This window comes from Marmota monax, unplaced genomic scaffold (assembly GCF_021218885.2).
Source record: "Marmota monax isolate L192 unplaced genomic scaffold, Marmota_monax_Labrador192_F-V1.1 WCK01_AAM20220418_F8-fsc00109, whole genome shotgun sequence".
NCBI classification, from domain to species: Eukaryota; Metazoa; Chordata; class Mammalia; order Rodentia; family Sciuridae; genus Marmota; species Marmota monax.
Window position 1 is genome coordinate 6,416,264 of NW_026695229.1, and position 24,355 is coordinate 6,440,618.

At 39.2% G+C, this 24,355-nt stretch overlaps 1 protein-coding gene and 1 long non-coding RNA gene across 4 annotated transcripts in view; one reads left to right on the forward strand and one right to left on the reverse strand.

Annotated features, from left to right (window-relative positions):
- Stk17a (serine/threonine kinase 17a) overlaps positions 1 to 3,659 on the forward strand; it is a 47,754-nt gene extending 44,095 nt beyond the window's left edge. For all 3 annotated transcript variants that reach the window (XR_009226085.1, XR_009226086.1, XR_009226087.1), the window contains one exon: positions 3,319 to 3,659. The gene's annotated coding sequence lies outside the window, so the exon portion shown is untranslated. The remainder of the gene's footprint in view (positions 1 to 3,318) is intronic.
- Positions 1,890 to 13,860, reverse strand: LOC124088320 (uncharacterized). Its single transcript, XR_006850331.2, has 3 exons — positions 13,764 to 13,860; positions 13,472 to 13,524; positions 1,890 to 3,368 (listed from the first exon to the last, which is right to left on the reverse strand). It is a non-coding gene; the product is annotated as an uncharacterized LOC124088320 (long non-coding RNA).
- Positions 13,861 to 24,355: the final 10,495 nt, after the last annotated feature.

A 24,355-nucleotide genomic window follows, 5' to 3' on the forward strand; every position in this document is an offset into this window, starting at 1 on the left:
AAATACCTTCTCCTGAAAAGCGAAATTTCACTGACCTGCACCCAACATGTGTCTTAGGAGTATGTTTTTAATATTTGTCACTTGCCACTTTCCTACCCTGGCTGGTAAAATGTGAGTTTCTCCGCACACATTCCAGACAGTACTTTCTACTGAGCAACTGTGCTAAAGTTGGCCAAAGGACATGCCTGAACGGAGCAGCTTACTAAAGAGGCAAGAATCTTCCTGTGGGAGTAGCCTGGAGGTTTTCCTATCAGCCTCTGCCCCCTGAAATCCCCCACCCTACCAAGTCTATGAGCCTCCTGTGTAAACAGCAGCTTTTGCCTGGGCATCCAACAAGCAAACATTGCCTCACCTGTAAGGCAGGCGATTTGTTAATGTTTATTCATATTTTTCATATAGATAAACCAAACTGAAAACAAGTAGCCCAATGGCCTAAGGCCACTTCCAGAGCTGCTTGCTTCCTCAAAGTCCCCTGGAGCACTGCTGCTTGAGTATTTTCCTTACCTTTCCCATAGCAAAGGACACCATGCATCAAGTTCTGGCTGTTTCCCATATAAGTAATTTAGTTCAGCTTCATCTTTGGTATATAACTTTACCAAAATTGGGCATAATAAAACCCTGTCTTAAGGTATTATCAAGTCCCTGGGTTAGTGAATAGAGAATATTCACTAATATTCACCTAATATTTGGAGGCGAAAGCCAACTAATTCTAGAAAATGGAAACAAATGACAATGAAATTTGTGATAGTTATCTGAGTTCTACAGGTCCTGTTAGTACACATTCAGCACATTTCAGTCTCTGAAATCTTCATTAATAGTTAATATAATACTTACTCCAAAATCTCTGACAGACACAAACTACATTCAAATGTTAACACTGGCATTCACATTATGGCCAACCTACCTTCCCAGCCTTTTCTTTTACTTTATCTACAGCTAACCTAAACACTGGCCAAACTGGAAGTCTTTCTTCTGAGACATAGCTCCTGCCTGCCTCCGTGGGTGTTTTGTGTGTGTGTGTGTGTGTGTGTGTTTGTGGTTTTTTTAATATTTATTTTTTAGCTTTAGGTGGACACAATATCTTTATTTTTATGTGGTGCTGAGGATCGCATGCCAGGCAAGCATGCTACCACTTGAGCCACATCCCCAGCCCTCCTTGGGCGTTTTTGTTCTTGCTGTTTTTCCCAGCGGAAGGCACTCTCCATCATGTCTGCTTATCAAAACCTACAAGAGTTCAAGGCCAATTGGGACACTGTTCCACACATCTATAATTCTGACAGTTCTCGAAAGCTCTTTCTCCAGTCTGGGCTCTTTTTAATGGGATGTGCTAGGGGCACTTGTTCCAACTGGGCTCATGGCAAAAAGTCACCTTCTCCTCTAATGACAATATGCATTATCCAAGACATCATCCACGTAGTTAATGGGAGTCAAGACTGAGTCACAGTGATTACAGGATATACAGGAAGTATAACACACATCATTGCTATCCTTAAAGAACAGGAAAGACAATGTCTACTACAATGACCAAGTTTCAGCTTGTTCAGAATTACCCACAAAGATGCTATATACATAAATGGAAGTGAACTTGAAAAAATACCTGGTGGGGCGTGGTGGTGCACACAAGTAATTCCAGGTACTTTGGAGGCTGAGGCAGGAGGATTGAAAGTTTGAGCCAGCCTGAGCAACTCAGTGAAACACTGTCTCAAAATTTAAAATATTAAAAAGGCCAGGGTATAGCTTAGAGAGCACTTGCCTAGTATATGCAGGTCCCTGAGATCAATTCCCAGCACCAAAAAATTACCAAAAATAAAAGCCAAAGATGGTAACTCTCAAGTAGAAATAGTAGTTTTTCACTATTTCCTGTCATTTGGATTAAAAAGCCTCTTCATTGAGTCAAATTGTACACAAACAAAAACTGTCACTTGCTTTTACTTCAGGCCCACCCCATTTTACTATGCTTTGGCCGTAGCAATGAAACAAAAAACCCTAACATACACGGAAAGGAAGTAAAAGTTGTCAAAGAAGTGTCAGATCTGAAGCAATACATAATCTGACATATACACAATAGTATGTAATTGTTAAAGAATAAAGGGGCACCAAAATCTGTGTACAGTGAGCTATTATTTTAAAAGACTTTGGAGGTTGTAATACTTAGCAATGAACACACTTGCTCTCAGGGAAACAGAATGATTTTTCACTGTATAAACAAAGAACATTAAGTGTATTTTTAAGGCACAAACTCTAGAATAGAATGATTAAACATCTCATACTCTACTGGCATGTTTTTTTTTTTCCCTGACAAGTTTTTTCTCCAAAGAATATTAAGAATGCAAGAAAGATCTTATGAATATCCCTCACTGTAGACAATTACAATTATATTATGCCTCATAATACTAAGAAGGTTAAATGGGCCTTTTCAAAGCAAACATACCATAACTTCTGTTTTTGTAAATTCTGATTCTCAGAAGGAAAATCTTTTAAAGCTTCACAATATCGTTTCTTGTACAACTAATACTAGCTAAGAATACAATGCTCTAATATGTGGTTAAATGGCTTGGAAAGCAGAAGGTTAAGGACCTACTAGCTTTAAACTCACTTTTCCACAATAATTTTATACATATTTATGTACATACATAAGCTTTCAAACTTTTGGGATGTTTTGGTATTAAAGCAATTTTGCAAATCTTTAATCAGACACACAGTCGGGAACTGAAATAAAAACAAGAAGGAACAAAAAAAAAGCAAACACAAATTTCCAAAATGATTTTGAGAATGCCCACAAGCTACATAACTACTAACATGAATTCAGGGTAGAATGACCAAAACAAAAGTACCTGGTCTTTTCTCAGCAGTCTAATGCCAAAACTTTAAAAGCTTCTTTAATGCTAGTAAACCTTAGCCTTTTTATTGATGGAGCTAAAAATTAGGGGGAAGGGGTGGGGAGAGGAAAAGAAATGAGAACCAACAGAGATCAACATTTTATTATTAATACTCATTCCTTTTGTCTTATGCTTTGCTTTTATATAAATACAGACCACTTAAATAAATTACCTTATAAACTTATAATAAAAATATTTTGATTTAATTTAAAAACCACAATAGCATTTGTTTGTGGTCAAATTAGAATTATACCCACATTACCATATGCCCACACCTAGAGCCAAGAGAACTGGCTCACAGGAGTGTCTGCACGCAGATGGCTGTCATTCCTGGTGAGCACATGGTGGAGATGAGAGAGGCCAAACTTGAAGAATGCTGTCATTCTAATTACTTTTACTCCATTTTTTTACTATATCTTCTCTCTGACCACGAACACAGGAATCTTCTGCCCATCCTTGGGCTCCAAGACAACCTCCTGAAGTTGCCACCTAAAAAGCCAAAAGGATTGTCTCTTTAATCTACAAATCAGAAGCAAAATACGTGGTCCAAAAGTAATGGAGAAGTAGAGGATAGGAAAGGCAGCAGAACACAACAGACACTAGTATGGCAATATGTAAATCAATGGATGTGTAACTGATGTAATTCTGCAATCTGTATATGGGGTAAAAATGGGAGTTCATAACCCACTTGAATCAAAGTGTGAAATATGATATATCAAGAAATTTGTAATGTTTTGAACAACCAACAATAAAAAATTAAAAAAAAAAAAAGAATAATAATGTCTTGGGCTGGGATTGTGGCTCAGTGGTAGAGCACTTGCCTAGCACAGGCGAGGCCCTGGGTTCGATCCTCAGCACTACGTAAAAATAAATAAGTAAAACAGAGATATTGTGTCCAACTACAACTAAAAAAATAAAAGAACATGATTTTAAAAAGAAGAAGAATGTCAACATTTTTAAAACATAATTTTACATCAGTGCTGTGTTAACATCATGTTTTAACATTCTGCACTGGGCTCTCATTATTTAATCAAGGCAGGTTTATGGATCACTGACTGACAGGTGAATGGAAGGGGCATCAGGAAGGAGAGGGAGCAGCTTATTTCCCATTTCCTAATTCACATCAACCTTCAATTCCTGGCCTGGAATCCAGCCAGCTCCTCCACTAATCCCAGGCTCAGAGGTCAATGAGCCCAGGGTGAGGTAGGTGGGGGCTGCCTTAGGGCTGCCTGTTCCTTTTGTCCTCAGGAATTAAAATACATCCTGGCTAAACAGCAAACATCTCTGAGAGAGGCTTCCCGTGGGGGAAATGAGTGGATGTAGCTATTGGCAACCAGACAAGAAAAGCCAATTAACTGGGTGGAGGGCTTATGCTGAGAATGTGATGAATAATTTTGGATTAGGACTCCATGCCTTTATTCGCTTGTAATGACTGAGGCAGCAGAGTTAGAAGCTGGAATACAGCATCAAATTATTGTAGACTAAACCACTATAACTATCAAGTGTTTCAAATTCAGCAGCAGGAAGAGAGGACAATTCAGTAGATTGTATTGGATAAATTGTCTGGACTGAGCTAAAAGCCAAAGCACGGACTCGCTGCCCAGCCACGAAGCTTTCAGCTTCCAGCTTTGAAAACGAATTCTTATTACTGCCATCATTTAGCGACAAATGAATCAGGGTTGGTTTTTTTGTTGTGGTTTTTTTTTGTTTGTTTGTTTTTTGTTTTGTTTTCCATCAGGAGATTCTCTACTCCCCAACATCCTACCACTTTCCCATAACACCTTTGAAAGAGGGCAACTCTGGGTGATCTGGTGTAGAGATGGCCCTCTGACTTGGATCCAAAAACAGGAATTTTCAACAGTGGGTGTAAATTGTCAGAGAGGAGAAATGCAATTTGAGACATCGTTATCATCTCAAAACTATCAAAACAGGGCTTCCTAGAGCCAGGTCTATAAAATCCAATAATTAGCTGCAGAATCAAGTTGTTTTCTAACAGCCCATCTGGAGAATCCAACTGTTTTTCCAAATGTTCTGCCCTCTTTACATGTTTTGGTGAGGTCAATGGCAGACCTTTCATTTGGCAAAAAAAAAAAAAAAAAAAAAATGTTTTTATACATCAAAATAATAAGATGAATTCATAAACAAAAATACAGCTAAGTGAATAGGCTTGGGATAAACAAGTAGAGCAAAACGCTAAATGTGGACTACAAATAGCAGCTATTGGGTGTTCACAGTATAAGTTCTATCTTTTCTGAATGTTTGAAAATTTCTATACTAAAATAGGGAAGAAATAAGATAAAAAATGAAATCCACTGTTAAATAGAGAAACTATTACCAGCAAATTTTGGCCTGGACCATAAAGAACAGGCTTTAAGGAAAAAGAACTGTTGGACATCCACAGGGTCTGCATCTGGGAATTCAACCAACAGAGGATCAAAAATATTTTTAAAAATGCACAGACTTAAGCTGGAGATGTGGCTCAAGCTGTAACGTGCTCTCCTGGCATGTAGGGGGCGCTAGGTTTGATCCTCAGCACCACATAAAATAAAATAAAGATGTTGTGTTCACCGAAAACTAAAAAATAAATATTAAAAAAAATTCTCTCTCCCCCCCACCTCTAAAAAAAAAATGTACAGACTTGCAGGCTGGGATTATGGCTCAGTGGTAGAATGCTTGCCTAGCATTGGAGAGGCACTGGGTTCAATCCCCAGCACCACATAAAAATAAAAACAAATAAAATAAAGGTATTGTGTCCATCTACAACTACAAAAAAAAAATTTAAAAATGAACAGACTTGGGCTGGGGTATGACTCAGTGGTAGAGCACTTACCTAGCAAGTGTGAGGCACTGAGTTTGATCCTTACACCACATAAAAATAAATAAAGGTATTTTTTTAAATACACAGAGTTTTGTCATTATTTCCTAAACAATAAGTATGACATTTATTTACACACTGTTTACATTGTGCTAGTTATAGGTAATCTATTGACAATTTAAAGTAAATGAAAGGGTGTGCATAGTTTATATCCAAATACAGCTAATCCTTGAACAACAAATGTTTGTGCAGTGGAGGTCACTCATATTTGGGCTATTATTTTGGAGAGATCTTTGACAATTAAAACAACTTGTAGAAGCTAATAAACTCCGTAGCTTAGAAATATTTTTAAAAATTAAGAAAAACATGTCATGAGTGCATAAAATATATGTAAATAGTCTATTTTATAATTTACTACCATAAAATATACACAGCTATATTATAAAAAGTTAGAATCTATGGGCTAGGGATTTAGCTGAGTGGTAAAATGCTTACTAACATGCACATGGCCCTGGCTTGATCCCTAGCAGCACTCCCCACAAAAGTTAAAATTTATCAAAACTTATACAAACAGACCTGTACATGGTGCCATTTGCAGTTCAGAGAAATGTAAACAGTTGTAAAGACGTAGTATTAAATCAACTGCATAAAATTAACTATAGTACTAGACTACTGTAATAATTTTTGTGGCTACCGCCTCTTGCTGTTGCAGTGAGCTTCATGTTGCAAATATCCGCTTAAAATGCCCTATGATGCTAATCATCTCCATGTGAACGGTCTCTGTCCAGTAAATTGCATATTGCAGTAAAAAGTGATACCACAAGGTTTTGAGCATTTTCACCAAATATAATACATACAACATATAAAATATATGTTAAATTGACTAGGTTATTGATAAAGCTTCCAGGCAACAGCAATAAAGTTTTGGGGGGTGTCAAAAGTTATATGTGGATTTGTGACTGCATAGGGACCCTAACCTCTATGTTGTTTATTGGTCAACTATATCACACCATTTTATCTAATGAACTTTAACATCTGCAGATTTAGGTATTTTGGCAGGGTGTAGAGGGAAGTCATGGAGCCAATCCCCTGTGGATACTGAGGGATGACTTTACTTTTATCATAACACTGTAGTATGAGTTTCTTTTGTAGTTAAAACATTCCATTAAAGCTATTTCCATTAAAAACAATAAAAAACATTGCAATGGTACATGTCTGTAATCCTAACAATTTGGGAGGCTAAAGCAGGAGAATCATAAGTTTGAGGCCAGCCTGGGAAGGTTAGAGAGACCCTGTCTCAAAATAAAAAATGGGCTGTGGTGTACCTCAGTGGTAAAATGATAAAGTAAGCCTGGGTTCAATCCCCTGTACCACAAAAAACAACAATACAAATAGCTGGGGATGGTGGTGCTTGCCTGTAATCCCAGCTACTTGGAAGGTATACACAAGAGGATCACAAGTTCCAGAACAACATGCACAACTTTAGTGAGACCCTGTCTCAAATAAAAAAAGGGATGGGTATTTAGCTCAGTGGTACAGCGCTTGCCTAGCCCTGGGTAAAATCCTCAGCACCACAAAAAATAAATAAATAAATAAATAAAGTAGGTCAGATCATCTCATTCTTATCCTCAGAATACTTAACAGGTTTCTGCTGCCAAAATCAAGTGTGCACACCTTACTTGATGATGTTTCAGCTCTTCACATGCCTTCATAGCAAGGGGACACTGATACAACACACCAATGACATGCCTTCATATGCACACTGCTCCTTGTCTGACATTCTTTTTCCACTTTTCAAAACCTCCACAACAATCCCTAGGTCCTCTAACTGCTCCCACTCCGGCCCTGTATCTCAGCAGCAGTGTTTCTTTCATCCTGTCTTATTCTAGAACGTGAACCTGTGACTTCCCCAAGTGCCTTCCACATGTCTGCATGTCTGTATGTCTGCTTCTCCATGTAGGTTAAAATCATTCCTCCGATCAGAGCATGAACTCAAATGTATTTGTTAAACAGAAGAACAAATATATTTAATTTCAAGTGAGTTTTTACCAAGCTGAACTACACAAAAAAGTAAGATTTAGATCAAAAGAATGGATAAGCATTATGGAAGCAATGTAAATAAACTTTAAAGGTTAAAGAGCTGGTTACATCTGAATGAGGGCTAATATAGATATAGTTTAAATTCAAAACCAAAGTTGTGGCAAACCACTACTGATCATTCTCTACCTTCAGTCTATGATGGCACCGTTAGCACACCTGCTATATCCCTACCACATCACTTCTTCCAGAGAAGAAGAAAAAATGTAGAAAATAAATTAGTCCAAAATAAATCAAAAATATATTTTACATAAATATAATATTTAAAATAAAAACTTTTTTTAAGGTGCTAAGCCTAATGGCCATCTTACTTAGTGAACTTTGCCATGCCAGACCCTTAACTCCAACTTCCTTTATAAGCCTCTTTCCAGGTGACACAGTTCCCGCCTCTCCCTCTTCCTAACCCCGCCTCTCCCTCTTCCTAACCTGTTCATAGAGAGAGCCTATTACCCAGGCAACAGATTACACACAAAGTTGTGCTTGCTGGGGGGCTGGAGGTAGTGAACATGGAGGGGAGTGCTCAGAGAGCTTCCAGTACCTCAGGGTGACTGTGTAGCTGCTCCAACGGCATTTGATAAAATGAAGCCCTGGAAAAACCTTCTAGATAGGAAAGACAGATGTTATTTTTTTCTTTCTTAAACTTGGTCAGACAGAATATCTCTGTAGAAAGTTAAATAATACAACTGATAGAATGGAAACGGAAATGTGAAATTTGAAGATGGAAGAATAATTAGGGACCATATACTCTAAACTGTCCATTTTACATACTCAAAAGGCAATATTTACAGAGATGTGCAAGGTCATCTGAACCTTTCTATGCCTTGACTTCTTCTCTCCCTAACCTCATTCACTGCCTCATTTCCCTTCAATTAAGGGATTTGATCAGCTCTTCTTTAAGTTTCTTCTCAGTTCTCAAGTCCTATGATTCTGTAACTTGCTCAAAGTGACACAGTTCCGGAAAACAGGGTCCCAAATCTGTAATAGCTGGTTTCCAAATATTGCTGCTTCCACTAAAATGAGCTATAAAGTAGACCACAATATTCACAACAAAAACCTTGGGCCAAGATATGGCATGGAAATGCTCATTTGTCAAGTTTACAGACTTGAGCCAACATTTCAAGCAGAACTGCTCTAACACTCAGGAACCCTTCCTAGCCAGAAGGCTACTGGGAACCTTCAGAAGCATCTCCCTGAAGGGATAAAGTGCAAAGAAGGAAGAGAGCAATTGTAGGCTTCCTAAGTAGGGTGTTTGGTTTGGCAACAAGAAAGAACTTTCCTCCTATAAGTTCAACCACAGTAATGAAGGAGGCATGAGCATGGAGAGGCCAAAGATTATACCCCTGCTGCTGCTTCCCAGGAATGGAGCTTCAAGCATGACCAAGGCGCCAGCCATATTAGCAAAAGGAATAGCAGAGGCTTCATGCAGAAAACTAGTCTTTTTTTTAATATTTATTTTTTAGGTGTACTTGGACACAATACCTTTATTTTATTTATTTTTATATGGTGCTGAGGATCGAACCCAGGGCCTCGCACATGCTAGACGAGCGCTCTGCCGCTGAGCCACAACCCTGGCCCCAGACAGCTAGTCTTTACTGAGTGATTCCTATGGTGAGAAACTGTTCTCAACATTTCATATTTTCATAATCCTCTATATCTCTACTCACAGGTTCTACAACTCAATTACTTCTCACAACCATTTTATTCATACTGATATTGCTCTTCATTACACAGAGAATGTAACTAAGCCCAGGGAAGTTTCCCCTGTAAAGCTGCACAGCTAGTCAAGAGCTGGATCTGGGATTCAACCAGGGTAGCTAGGAGCCCAGACCTCACTACCCAGCTGGGCTCCATTAGCCAACTCCAGCTTCCTAAGGGGGAGAGACTGTCCCATCAGAAGGCTGAAACCTAACCAGAAAATGCACCCATTCCTGTTGAGTCCTGCCCCCATTCTTTAGGCAGAGGGGAGAGGAGGCCAAGTTATGTTACAGTCTGAATCATTCCTGGGCTCATCTCGGGCCACCTCCAGACTCAGGGACTTGACCAACTTTGCAGACAGGTAAAGAATGGGTGGAGAAGACACTGTGCCCTGTGTGCTTGTCTGCTGGTGACACACTCACGCCCTGTAAAGAAGTGAAAAGCTGCAGAGTCAGATTGAGAAGCCAAGCTGGGAGGAATAAAGCAGCATCAAAACAGTCAGTCCAGGACAAAAATGCTACTGCTTTGCCTCGAGTAGCATTGAAATGACCTTAAATGTCTTGGCTGCTGAGGATAATTGTGGCCTGTCTTTACAAATTCAAATTTGGGTGCAGTGAGGCTGGAAGCTGCATCTATCAGGATTTTGCCTCTGTTGGGATTTTGCCATCCTGTACTCTGTTTTATTTCCTGCTCCTGCCAGCATATCTTACTCAAGATCCCCTCCTCCACTCAGTCAACAGCAGAGAATGGCAGGGCCAGCAGCCTGGCCACACTGGAGAAGTAGCCACAGTTTTCCCCACCTGTGAACCATCTGGTCTTCCTCTTCTCTCTGTTCTTTCTTTATATAATCTCAGAAATCTTGATGGATGCCCTGTGTGTGCACTGAAGTGAAAGCCTATCTTACTTTGCAAGGCTTCTTATGCAAATGAATCCTAGTCCTTTTATTTGTACTGTGGCTCCTGGAAAAAGGAGGATTATAGGATAAGAAGCAAGCTTTAGCCAATGTAATGGTGGACTGGCTTCTAAAATTGTCCTCTCCTCCTTTCTCTAATCGGCCCGAAAGCATCTCAAGTATTTCCTTTGATAGAGGAGCAGGACCACCAGAACTAGGAAGCCATGCCTCAGGCAGCTCCCTGGATACTTATTTTGTATAAGGTAATAAAAAAGAGGACAGGTCCCTGCCCTCAACACACTGGTGTAAAGGAACATTTTTTCCCAGAGGCTTTGGGCATCCTGCTTCCTGGAGACTTAAAAACAAAAGATACAAATTTATTATAAGATTCTGTTCTGTGCCAAGAGCCTCTGCCTGGATTGGGCCCCACAGGAAAAGGGAGAGCTAAAAGGAGAAGCCAGCAAGGATGCAAGGTCACCCCCACACCCCCCTTGGCTTCCTTCCGAATGCCAGAGCCAGTTCTGGAGCCAAAGTTAAGTGCCCTCCCGAGGGTGCCCTCCCGAGGGTGGCCCTCATCCAGAACCCAGCCATGGGGGCGCCCTGCCATCCCCACCCAGCCAAGTACAGAGTGGGCATTCAGCCTCACCATGCTGACAGACAGAACCTGGCCTGTGTGCCAACCCCAGCACAGCCAGGAAGTACAACCACTTTGTCTCAGGCCCACTGGTAAACAGGAAGCTTATCCTTTTGTGGCACTAGCTGGTCTTGTAAGGCTTCAAATGGGCCAGAGCTGTCACTGGCTTCTTTCTTTCATTTTTTTTTTAAATGCCCCACCCCCCTGGATGAGGAAACTTTGGTTCTGACTTTTGGGCTGAGTACACAGATGGAGTGGTGCCAGCTTAGCAAATACAGACATAAGATCCACCCTGGCATTAACTCCCGTCCCCAGAAGGCCTGGGTGGGGCTGGGAACAGCACGTGGGCCTTGATGGAGCCAATTATCTTCCTTTTGGTAACCATGTAATCACTGATCACCCCAGCCTGAGCCTTGAGCCTTTTGGAAAGCTATAGGATACCTGGCATTAAAACAGAAGGAGGGCTGGGGTTGTGGCTCAGTTGTAGAGTGCTCGCCTAGCACGTGTGAGACCCTGGGTTCGATCCTCAGCACCACATAAAAATAAATAAGTAAAATAAAGGTATTGTGTCCAACTACAACTAAAAAATAAAAAATAAATAAAATTAAAAAACAGAATGAGACAATGACTATAGGGAACAGGACAGGACAATTCAAAAGCCTATAGGGTCAGACAGATCACATTCAGGAGATCAGATACTGCAAAACTGAGGCCCACCCAACCCATCCAAGAAGACAGCTTTTACCTGGCTCTACGTGACTGTGGCTACGTGGGCCAAGTCTCAATGAATCTTTACATTTTTCAAAAGGTGCCAGGAATCAGTTCTTTTATGTGAAACTGCCTGAATTCTAAATGTTGACAACCACCACCACCAACAACAACAACAACAAAGACCTAACAAAATACACTTGTGGGTCAAATCTTTCTGTGGGCTTTTGGTTTCCTTTGGCTGCCAGGGCACCCTTACCCTAGGTGAGATTTAGGGAAATCACTCTTTGTCTTGGCTGACATTTCTTCAAAAAGGAAGGTGATTTTAGATAGAGATGGAAATGCCAGCTTTAGATAAAGAAAACGATAACTCATAAGTATGTGTGCCTCCATAGGAAGATTTAATCTTAAAATTAATTGTTCTTCTTTAGGAAACAAAGTCTTTGATGTGACTTAAAGAGGTTAGAGGCACTGCAGCACAGGACTAGGTATAATGCTAGATCTGTGTCCATGCCCTCCACCCCCATTCTACTGGGGATTGAACCCAGGGGTACTCTACCACTGATCTATATCCTCAGACCCTTTTATTTTTTACTTTGAGAAAGGATCTTACTAAATTGCCCAGGTTGGCCTCAAACTTACAGTCCTGGTTCAGCCTCCTGAGTCACTGGGATTATAGGCATGCACCACTGCACCTGGCTCTGGCTAGATATGTAAAGCAGGCTGAACACATTTTCACAATTTCTTCCACCTTCCAGAATATGGAGAGTAATAACTGTCTACCTATCACTTCTGAAACCCTAAAGGTAAATGAATCCATAGACATCCTGTTGGAGAAATTCATCATGAGGATATTCTTTCTGAGAACTGATAATTAAACATGTCCTCGGATGGGGCTAGAATTGACTAGTTCTATAAAGAATCATAAATTGAACAAATTAGAGAGGATAAAGTTTTAGATCATCTTTGTATTATTTACTAGTATGCTGTTGTGTTCAACTAAGAAAAGGCTATTGAAACTCCAGACAGATATACATGCTGAACTTTGGCCGAGTGTTGTATAGTATGTAAGAATATTTACTGAAGTTGAGTATAAAGTCAATTACAGTAATGTCATCTGGGAAAGGCCATTTAGTTCTCATAATGAAAATGGTCAGAGCATCTCCAAAGAATGTATTAGTCAGACTTTGCTTAATCTGAAGAGAACTCAACTGGGTGGAGCCGCCGGATTGAGGTCCACCAAGCTTTCCACTGTGCCACAGTTTGTGAAAGCCAGCTAAGACACCAGGGAAAAATATATCTGAAACAAGGCAGAAAACCTCCACCCAACTCTCATGTGAAGTTACAGCCACAAGTGAACACTAAAGACAAGAAGAAACCCACAGCTATTCGATGAGTGACTTTTGTTTACAGTCTAACGAATAATGCCCTGGTGGGTTCTGATGGAGAACTTTGCCCCCAGAACATCCCATTACCTTTTCTTTTCTTTCTTTTTTCTTTTTTAATTTTTTTAGTTGTAAATGGACACAATATCTTTATTTTATTTATTTATTTTCATGTGGTGCTGAGGATCGAACCCAGGGCCTCCTACGTGCCAGGCGAGCACTCTACTACTGAGCCACAATCCCAGCCCGGACACAATGTCTTTTTATGTATTTATTTTTATGTGGTGCTGAGGATGGAACCCAGTGCCTCACACCTGTGAAGCTAGCATTGGACCACTGAGCTACAGCCCCAGCACACCCCATTACCTTTTGCTATTTTGTAGCACAGCTCTCTTGAAAATCCTCAAAGGAACACCGCCCTGCAATGAAAAAAGATTTTATATTAAAATCATGTTTTCAAACAAAATTCTCTATGGGTTCTAGCTTCATACAGTCAAGATTATTGGGGTTGGGGTGTAGCTCAGTAGTGTTTGCCGAGCATGAGAGAGGCCCTGGGCTCAATCCCCAGCACCACCAAAAAAAAAAAAAAAAAAGAGAGAGAGATTTATTACCAGCCCAGACTTAGAACAAGAAGTTAAATTTAAACCCTAAAACAAACCTTGCCTGTAAAGGGCCCTGGTTTGTCCCATTTCTCTTCTGCCAAATTAGGAAGAAAAGAACAAAGCCTGATGGTTTCCTGTCGGTGTACTTTGTACCTTTTATTACAGCAACCAGAAAAATCAGTGTGGGCGGCCGAGGGGTACACAGTGGCAGGTGCTTTGACCACAGCACAAATGTGGGGCCAAGCAGCAGGTGGTTGGTAGAACTGAAGAAACTAGAGGTTTGCAGTATTGGCTGCAAATTAAAAACTACCTTCTTTTAAGGAGCTGGGGGAGGGAGGCGCTCAGTGGTAAAACACTTGCCTAGCATGTGTGAAGCCTTGGGTTTGATCCCCAGCACCACAAAAAAAAAAAATCAGCTTTTTGGGGTTAAGATGAAACAATAGTAGAGTACAGTAAACCTATACATAGACTTTAACAATATTGATAGTAACAGAAAACACATTTCTTACTATGATATACCTAAACATTTTATACAAAATAATTTATTTGATTCTCACCACCACCCCATAAAGTGTAAATCATTATCACCCCCATCTTACATGAGTAAACTGAGGCATAGAATTTAAATAATAAACCTAAACACAAATAACTGAGACTTGAACTCAAGTAGTCTGGCTCCCGGGTCTCTGCTCTGAAACACCAAGGTACGTTAAGATGTCTGATTACAGAAGTATTAGAATATGGGAGAAAAGGTATTTATAATTTATCTTTGATATGAATTGTATTGCATTCTGCTGCCATTTATTTTTAAAAACTGTAATCGTATGTATAAAGCCAATTTAATGAGATGTTGGACAGAATGCTTTCACTAAAACAAAAAAAAAAGATGGTTACATTGAAAAAAAATTATCTAGATTTTTTTTTGTGTGTGTATGTGTGTGTGTGTGCATGGGATACGTGCTGGGGATCAAACCAAGGTCCTCATACATGTTAAAGAAGAACTCTACAACTGAGCTATGCCCTAAACCCCTCAAAATATTTATAGGAATATGCTTATTATTGATCATTTCAATTCAAAAATACTCCTTTCTCAGAGCTGCCAATCATGCAATCTCTTATGAGCCATTTTAACAGTAACACTGAAACTTCTGTATAGTGATACAGGAATTTCCAAAAATGAAAAAGGCTTCAGAACTTGCCAGCGAAACACAAGAAGCATGAGTAGGGTAGGAACTCACAGATAAAAATGAGAGCAGGAAACTGTATAACCTACCCTTACTGAGTATGTTCCATGATGATTCAAGGAGGGCCTGTGATAAGGGCTCAGAGATATAATTGCTTTTGTCTGGAGAATGTGTCCTTTAGGAATGGGATACATGGTACCTAACTGCCCCAAAGCCAACTAGGGTGTTTTTTTTTCATATTTTTTATTGGTGCCTTATATTTGTATATATTGGTGGGATTTGTTGTTACATACTCATACATGCAAACAATATAATATGGCCACTATCATTTCCCAAAGCCAACTGTTTTTCAACTTCTTGCCAATATAATGATGTCCAGAGGTATCAAGGAGCAAACAGGCAAGCAGACAAGCTCAATGTTTAGCTCTGCTGCCAGATATAGTGGCACACACCTGTAATTCTAGTGGCTGGGAAGGTGAGGCAGGAGGATTGAAAGTTCAAAGCTAGCCTCAACAACTTAGCAAGGCCTTGGGCAACTTAGTAGAACCCTGTGTCAGAAAAAAAAATAGCAGAATGGGGAAGTGGCTCAGTAGTTAAGCACCCCTAGATTCAATGCCTGGTATTAAAAAAAAAAAAAAAAAAAAATATATATATATATATATATATATATATATATATATATATAGAGAGAGAGAGAGAGAGAGAGAGAGAGAGAGAGAGAGAGAGAGAGAGAGTCAGAGCTGTAACACCAGCTCTTCATCCTCCATTAAAGACAGGTCTGCATCCAGAGGTTTCCCACTTGATTTTCTATGACTTGTTGGTCCCCCATCTTCTATTTTGCTGTTTTTCCTTTTCTTCAGTCCCTGCTTTTTCTTAATATCACTAACCTTGTTTTCCACACTGATGCTTCATAGCGTCTATATTCATCTGGATCTGCAAGTTTGCTCCAATCAAATCCACCATCATAATCATCATCACTCCCATCCAGAAAGGCTTCACCACCACCTTTGGCATTTATCTCTCTCTGGCTTATCTTCTAACTCCCCCCCCGCTTTTTTTCATCTTTTCTCCATTTTTCCATCATGATGTTTTGTCTTCATTTTCTTCCTGTATTCTTCTTTGTCAAATCTGTCCTCTTCCTGAAGCCTTTCTTTTGCTTTAACTAAGCTGATATCACCAGTGTCATCTTCTGCACCTGTGGCCAACTCACCTTCATCAGTAAACATAGTATTCTTCTTCATGTTAAAATTTCTCATCATTATTTTCTTCTTCTGTGAATTTTTTTCCTTTTTTTAGTTGTAGATGGACACACAATTCCTTTGTTCTATTTATTTATTTGTTTATTCATTTATATGTGGTACTTAGGATGAAACCCAGTGCCTCACACATGCTAGGCAAGCTCCTCTACCACTGGTTATAACCCCAGCCCAATTACTTTTTTTGTCGACACTGGATTTAGAAGATTCTTTCTTGATTTCAGAGTTTTTAGTCCAAGTTCACTGTAGTAAAGCATAACATCATGGCAGAGAGGGTATGGCAGAGCAAAACTGCTTAATTCTTGGTGGTTAGGAAGCAGAGTTCAAAATATATTACACCCCACCCCCACCCCGAACTGGAGGTGTTGAATCCACCCCTGGTGCTCTATCACAGAGCTACATTCTCAGTCTTTTTTATTTTTTATTTTGAGACAGGGTCTCACTAAATTGCCCAGCCTAGCCTTGAACTTGCAGTATTCCTGTCTTAGGCTCCTGAGTTTGTGGGATTACAGGCATGCACCACCATGCCCAACCTCAAAATATGAGTCACATTCCCATCCTTTGTGTGTGTGTGTGTGTGTGTGCGCGTGTGTTTTATTTAGAGACAGAATCTCACTAAGTTGCTTTGCACCTCGCCATTGCTGAAGCTGGTTTTGAACTCGTGATCCTCCTGTCTCAGCCTTCCCAGCCACTGGGATTACAGGCGTGTACCACTGCGCCTGACTTCAAAATATATTCTTAATGGCCAGTGTAAAAGGCCTTGACAGGCATGCCTTTTCTGTTATTTTTTCAGGCAAGAGTGTGGGAACATGTCTGTACCATTATTATTATTATTATTATTATTATTATTATTATTACTACTTAGCAAATGGATACTGAGGGCCTGGTCTGGTGAGGCAATAAGAATATACAATAATATCAAAAAACGAATGTTCTCCTTGATCCTAAGGGGCATAGAATCGAATATTTACAACACAGATAGGGCCATCAGGTACAACTAACAAGATGCCAGTCACACTGTAAACATCATAGATTTATCTTTATTAAGATGGTGGGTGTCTTTTTGTAATTCATATAAAGGTGCCTATGAGCTAGCAGCAGTCAGGTTCATGCAAGCAGACATGTGCACCACAAAAGGAAGTAACACCCAGGAAGTGGTTGATTTACTGGAGAGGATCAGCAAAGCTTTCACAGGGGAAGTTTGTCCTGAGCAGAGAAAGGCAAAGGGAGAGATAGACAGGCGGAAATGACAAAGGCAGAGCAGGCAGAAACAAGGGCTGAAGAAGTATGAGGAACAGGAGGGGAGCCACAGAATGGGTCTGGAAACAGTAGGTAGCAGGGAGTGTGGTTACTACTAAGACACTCTCCTCGAGCTGCTGCACTTAACTCTGCAGGTAAGAGGCTACGGAAAACTCTCTCTGGATCAGAGACATGCACAGACGAGGGGATAAGAGGCAAGGCAGCAGGACCAGCCAGGAGGTCTCAGTGACAGACAAAACCAAGAGCTAGGACCAGAGTCAAAACCATGATCAAAAGGATGATTTTTAAAAATATTTAGGATAGTTTTTATTTAATAACTTTTACAGTAGCTCATTCCCAAAAGGATAATGGAACTAACAGAGATGCATACTTTAGAAAAGAAGAAAATAATTGCATGAGGAAATAAAGATAAATGGAAAATAATTTTAAGAAAAGCTGGGGCAAATTTAATGCACTAACATAAGTACTATCAGGCATGAGACATTTCCTGAAGAGGGCTCATTTGTGACACTGAGAGTCTTATCTGCTAAGCAGAATGGGAGCCTAAGTAACTACAAAGAGTGTCGGAGTAAGGCAAACTAGAGGCTGAGGAGGAAGAGAAACAGTTCCTAACAATACATGAAGACTCATAAAAACCTCTCCCTCGAGTGCTCAGAAAGAGCAATTCTCTAAGCAGCTGGGGTGTTGAAAGCAACAATCCTGAGAACTAAAACCAAAAACGTTCCCAACTTTCTTTTTTTTTTTTTTCCATTGAATCATTTACTTATTTATTTAGCAAGCATTTCTTAATAGCAATCTTAGTCCAGGTTCTAATTTAGTTAAAATAATAACTACAATATAATATTTACTGTTGAAGATACCATATTCAATTAGTAAAAATGAACATACTAATAAATTAACGTGGTACACAGTGGCGAATTCTATGTTAGATCTGTGTAATAATATTTCTCATTATAAAATCCAGGAGTATTGGCTCTCTAGCATTAGAATAAACCAGGTATCTAGAAAATTAGATAAAGTTGCCCATCTTCTATTCATTCCCTCAGGGTGAATATGATTTTCAGAGGTATGCTAACCTGTGCTCTGTGAGGTTGATTTAGTAAACCTTTAAGTAAAATTGGAAAGAAAAAAGCAAAGAAAGATTTTTTAAAGTTGGAACCTATATTTATGAGATGAGTTAACATTTAGAATAAGAAAGCTGGACAATATGGTTTCAATTAAATGTAGATATTAATGCTTATCATATGTTGTTTTTGCAAATATTTGCTATATTATTACACGTTCCCAACTTTCAAAGGACTATTTTTTTTTAACAACATCCAATAGTGAAAGACACAATCATACTCCCAGGAAAAAAACATAAACCACATTTCACAAATGGCCCAAAGAGCAAGGAGCCTGTGTAAAGTTCTCAGTATGACCTCTGGATGGAGAGTTCCAGCGGCAATCATTGACTGGGCGCATAAGGAGTATTGGGGGGGTGGGGTGTGCAAGTATGGGCAGGAAGGGAGGCTCAGCCCTTGCTCCTTTTTAACCAGCTTCTGTTTATCTGCCCCAATAGCTATATCCTGAAGAGTAAATAGGCCCCTACTCACACATATATGCACAAAAATTAAGGCACTGTAGAGAAACAAAAATTGACTGTTTCTTTAAAAATGCTTAAATGACAAAATAAAATCATATATATTTGTGGCATGCAATGAGATGTTCTGATATATGTATACATTGTGGAATTGATTACCTCCAGGAATGCTCCATCTTAAAACTGTTTCTGATTAAGAATTGAAACCTAAACAGTGTGATATGAAATTTTCTGCAATAAATTCAATAGCCTACTAACTAGCCAAATAAGGACAGATTTCTTTGTTGTATGGTTAGACAAAAGGAAAGGACTCCATCCCTGTTAAAAATCAAGGAATCTCCTAGCCTCAGGAAGGTAGAACAAAATACAGACCAAGGTCTCCCAAAAAGTAATCCCAGCAGGATGGGATGGCCCACACCTTTAATCTCAGCTACTAAGGAGGTATGTTCAGGGTCAGTCTTGGCAACAGTCTCAAAATAAAATTTTTAAAAAGGGCTGGGGATGTAGCTCAATGCTCAGTGTCCCTGGGTTCAATCCCCAGTTGAACCCCCAAGCCTCAGAAAGAGAAAAAAGTAACCCCAGCTCTTTTCTAGTATATATCTGATTTCGGAGACAATGGTTATAATCTTTTCCCAAGAATTGAGCCCCTTTCCAAGGACAGTGTGTTAAACATGTGAACAGCTACTCAAGCTGGCACAAGATTGGAGGCTCTTCCTGCCAGCTTCCTCTTGAGCCCTGACTAGATGGAGGACATTTATAGGAAGGATCACTAGGAGGATGAACGGAGTCATAGGCAAAATGACTATGACAGAAAGAGAAGGTGGAGCAGACAGGTGGTGCAACTTCAATCTGGCTGTGCATCAGAATTCCCTAAGGATATATTCACCACCACTACCACCAAAGGAGAAAAAAAGAAAAAAAGAGTTCAGACTAATCCAAGGCCAATTACTATAGAATCCACAGGAGTGATATCAGGACATTGGTATTTTTTTTAACCTCCTGAGGTGATCCTAAACTGTAGTCAACCTTGGAAACTAGTGGTATAACAGGAACAAAGCACATAAGCAAGCCCCTGGCCTAAGTTTTGAAAGCTAGTCAGATAATTCCATAGCAGGTCCTGGAAAGTTAGAGAAGAGAAACAGGTTATTCCTCTACCCATGTCACAAACATACCCATCCCCTCCACATTTTGAAGGATATGGAGCCTATGACAATAAACAGAATAGATCCCTCTTTCCAGGGATTCTTGCACTGGATAAGAATCAGGCTATTCTAAGGAAGCTGATGATAGGAGATTTATCAGTCTCCAAGATAAAATTCCTAAATTTAATAAGTGGAAAGCTCAGGAGACCCTCCTATCACCCCAAACCCCAGCTGAGAATAAAGATACACCAAACTATGGATAGAAATCCTTGAATCTTTAAAATGCTTAAATAACAAAATAAAATCATATGCATTTGTGGCATGCAATATGATGTTTTGATATACGTATACATTGTGGAATGATTAAATCAAGCTAATTAGCATATTCATCACTTCACATACTTACAACCTTTTGTGGTGGAAACGTTTGAAATTTACCCTAAGCAATTCTGAAATATTCCTCCTTATTAACTACAGTCATACTGCTGTACAATGGATCTCAGAAACCTAGTCTTCCTGCGTCACTGAAACTGAAACTTTGTACTCTTTGACCACAACATCTTCTCATCTTTTGCCCCCAAATCCTTAATTTTTAGGAGGCATTTTCTTACATTGCAATATTTCTGAATTTGGGCTATATCTCATAAACTGAGCCTATTTACTAAAGTGAATCTTTCTCTAGATCATTACCCTCAAATTGTTAAAATCATGGTTTGGCTTCTTAGTACACTAGAAGCTGTGCTACAGACACCTAAAGTAGGAGCTGGGCCAGAAGCCTGTGGAGCATAGGCCATGTGACCTTCTCAACAGGTAACATTAACACCCCAGGGTTTGACTTTAAAGCTAGGCTATGCCAAAGCAGACTCTCCCCAGCTATGACCTATCTGCTTCACTTCTTTTCCTTCGGATAACATGTGACTAGCATGGATTGTCCCTCAATTGAGTGACTACTAAGGGCAGGTACCAGGAAGGATGTTTTATATGGATTAGTCCTATTTTTTATAATACTGATGAAAGGAAGATACTACTTTCAACTTATTTGAGCTAGAACTAAATGTTTCAAAAAAGGTTCTGAAATTTATTGATGGTCATGCAGCTACCCCATGCAAGTGGCTGACCCCAGAGGCCACAGTCTTTCCACTGAGCTACTAAACCCATGTTAAAGACCTTGGATTCCAGAACTATCAGCTTTTCATCCAGACAGTAAATGCTATCCAAAAGCCAGTCCTATCTGCAAAAGGCAAATCATGGCTCCTCTGGGAAATAGTTTTAATCAATACATTTCTAAATTATAATTTTTGAGGACAATGTGAAACAAAGAGATATAAAAATCTATTTAGAGACTACTAGGAGGAAAAAGAGAGATGGCTCTTCTCTTTGTGTTGAATGGACACTGCCCACTGCTACTATCACCCTGGGATTACATATCCTACCAGCCTTTTAAAATCAAACCATAGGGGGGTGCAGGATTTGTACTTAAGAAAATAGAGATTAGATTATTAAGGAAGTGAAAACTAAAATGAAAGTGAAAATTTAATAGGAAGCAAAACCATGAGATAAAAAATTAAAATTTAATGAAGAGTATAAATGGTAAAAATTTTTAAAAAGGCTAAATGTTTATAAAGAATGTAATGCCTTTTACTGCAGACAAGGGAAACAAGGCTAATCTCCAAAACCAAAAAGATAAAACCATGAAAGTAAACATGATAAAAGATTTTTTAAAAATTTAAAAATAAAAAGTTAAGCACATAAAAATCAAGCATAAAAATGTTAGTGCCAGCTTTCTAACCTAGTTTTGGTGCTGGAATCTTAGAATAATTTACATGCTTCCAGAGGAAAAGCTTCTAGTATCCTTTCATTCTTGGTTCAGGTTAATGATGAGGCAAGATCCCTGGAGAGGGAGGCTTCCCCCTTATTCTTAGTCAAGCAAAGCTGAGAATGCTACTAAAAGCCTGTCCAGTGAGTAACCTTTCTACCAAAAGTATCTGATAGTGAACCATGGAGACATTGATGCTGGGAAAGAAAGTTTCTGTGCCAACAGAAAGGATTAACTTTTGCTGGGTGTGGTGTCCCACACCTGTAATTCCAGCAGCTCAGGAGACTGAGGCAGGAGGATCACAAGTACAAAGCCATTCTCAGTCACTTAGTGGGGTCCTGAGTAATTTAGTGAGACCCTGTTTCAAAATAAAAAGGGCTAAATATGTGGCTCAGTAGTTAAGCACCCCTGCTTTCACACAAAAAAAGAAAAAAGAAACAACTTTTTTAAAAATTAATAAAATGTAAGATAAGGAAAGCTGACATCTAGTTTAAGAGATAACCAAGCTACCACTTCCTGATATGGCTTCACAAATTCCATTTAATACACCTATAAGGACATAACAAGAAAAGTCAGAAGGCAGTATCTCCTTTGAACAATATCCACTTGCAAAAATCTGGAAGAGATTTCCATTAACTACAGTATCAATGAAGAATGTTTCCAAAAATATTTCAAAAGAACTAAATGTTTCAAAAAAGGTTCTGAAATTTATTGATGGTCATGCACCTCTGGCCAACTGAACCCTTGCCTTTCAAGGGGGAAAGCATAGCTGATCAGGAAGTATGTGGGGAAGTGTTCAGCCCTTAACTTCTCTCCACCATCAGCTCAAAACTTCTGGGTTTGCAGTAATCAGGACACAGGCATGCCAGTCCAACACTGGGTGAGCCCTGCTTCCTGAAAAAGCCACTCTCTCTTCCCTGTCCAGAGCCCTTTTTCTCTACCCCTCAGAGACTACAATCCTGCATACTAAGTACAACCCTACAGTAAGCAGAGACAGGCCTTTTACTAACAACAATTCACTCTAAGAAACAAAATGGAGAAAAACATCAATTTGAACACTTACATGGCTGTAGAAAAATACTGCCTCTAAGAATCAGATGAAATGGGAATAAAAAGACACCGTACTATTAAGGAGAATGACTCAGATAAGGAGTGATTTCACAGAAACATGAAAAACAGAATTAGCATGTACAAAAGCTGAATTCATAATGAGGAAGTCACATTCAAGAAGTTTTCCCACAATGTAGAATGAAAAAACAAAAATATGAAATGCAGCATGAGAAAAATGACAAGTACAGATTTAGGAACTAAGATCTAACCAATAGATCTTTTTTTTTAGATTTATTTTTATTATTTATTTATTTATGTATGACAACAGAATGCATTACAATTCTTACTACACATATAGAACACAATTTTTCATATCTCTGATTGTATACAAAGTATGTTCACACCAATTTGTGTCTTCATACATGTACTTTGGATAATAATGATCATCACATTCCACCATCATTAATAACCCCATGCCCCTCCCTTCCCCTCCAACTCCTCTGCCCTATCTAGAGTTCATCTATTCCTCCCATGCTCCGGCTCCCTATCCCACTATGAATCAACCTCCTTATTCGGAGAAAACATTCGGCATTTGTTTTTTTGGGATTGGCTAACTTCACTTAACATTATCTTCTCTAACAGAACTTTTTAATTGCTATTAAAGAAATATATGAATGGAGGATAATAAAAAATAAAAATTATACTACAAAAAAACTAGACAGAGTAGAAAAAAGACAAATATGCAGACCGTGTTCCAGTTCCATTCACCAACACTTCCTGGTAAAAAATTTTACATTACCAGTTCTCCAAAAAGATATACCTGCAAGGGATTATATATTTGAATAGCCTTAAAACAATGGAATAATAACTATAAATTCCTGAGGAACAAAGGGTATGATCCAAGAACTCTATACCCAACTAAACGATGTGAAAACAAGAGGAAGATACTGAAAACTTAGCACAATTCAGATAATGTATAATCTGCACAACTTTCCTAAAAATATTGGTTGAAGACATATTACGACTAATCAAAAAATCCAAATTCCCTACAAATAAAGGTATATTATGATGACAGTATAAACTAAAACCAACTAAATTAATTAGACCTAAACAATTACTGCTTACAAAATAAATGAAAATATCTATTACTTGTGAGTGAGGTGGGGAGAAGGGGTACTAGGGATTAAACTCAGTGGTGCTCTACCATGGAGTTTCATCCTCAGCCATATTTATTTTTATTTTGAGACAGGGTCTCCCTAAGTTGCCCAGGCTAGCCTCAAGCTTACAATGTTCCTGCCTCATTCAGACTCCCAAATTGTTGGGATTACAGGTGTGCACCACCACAACCAGCTCTAGTA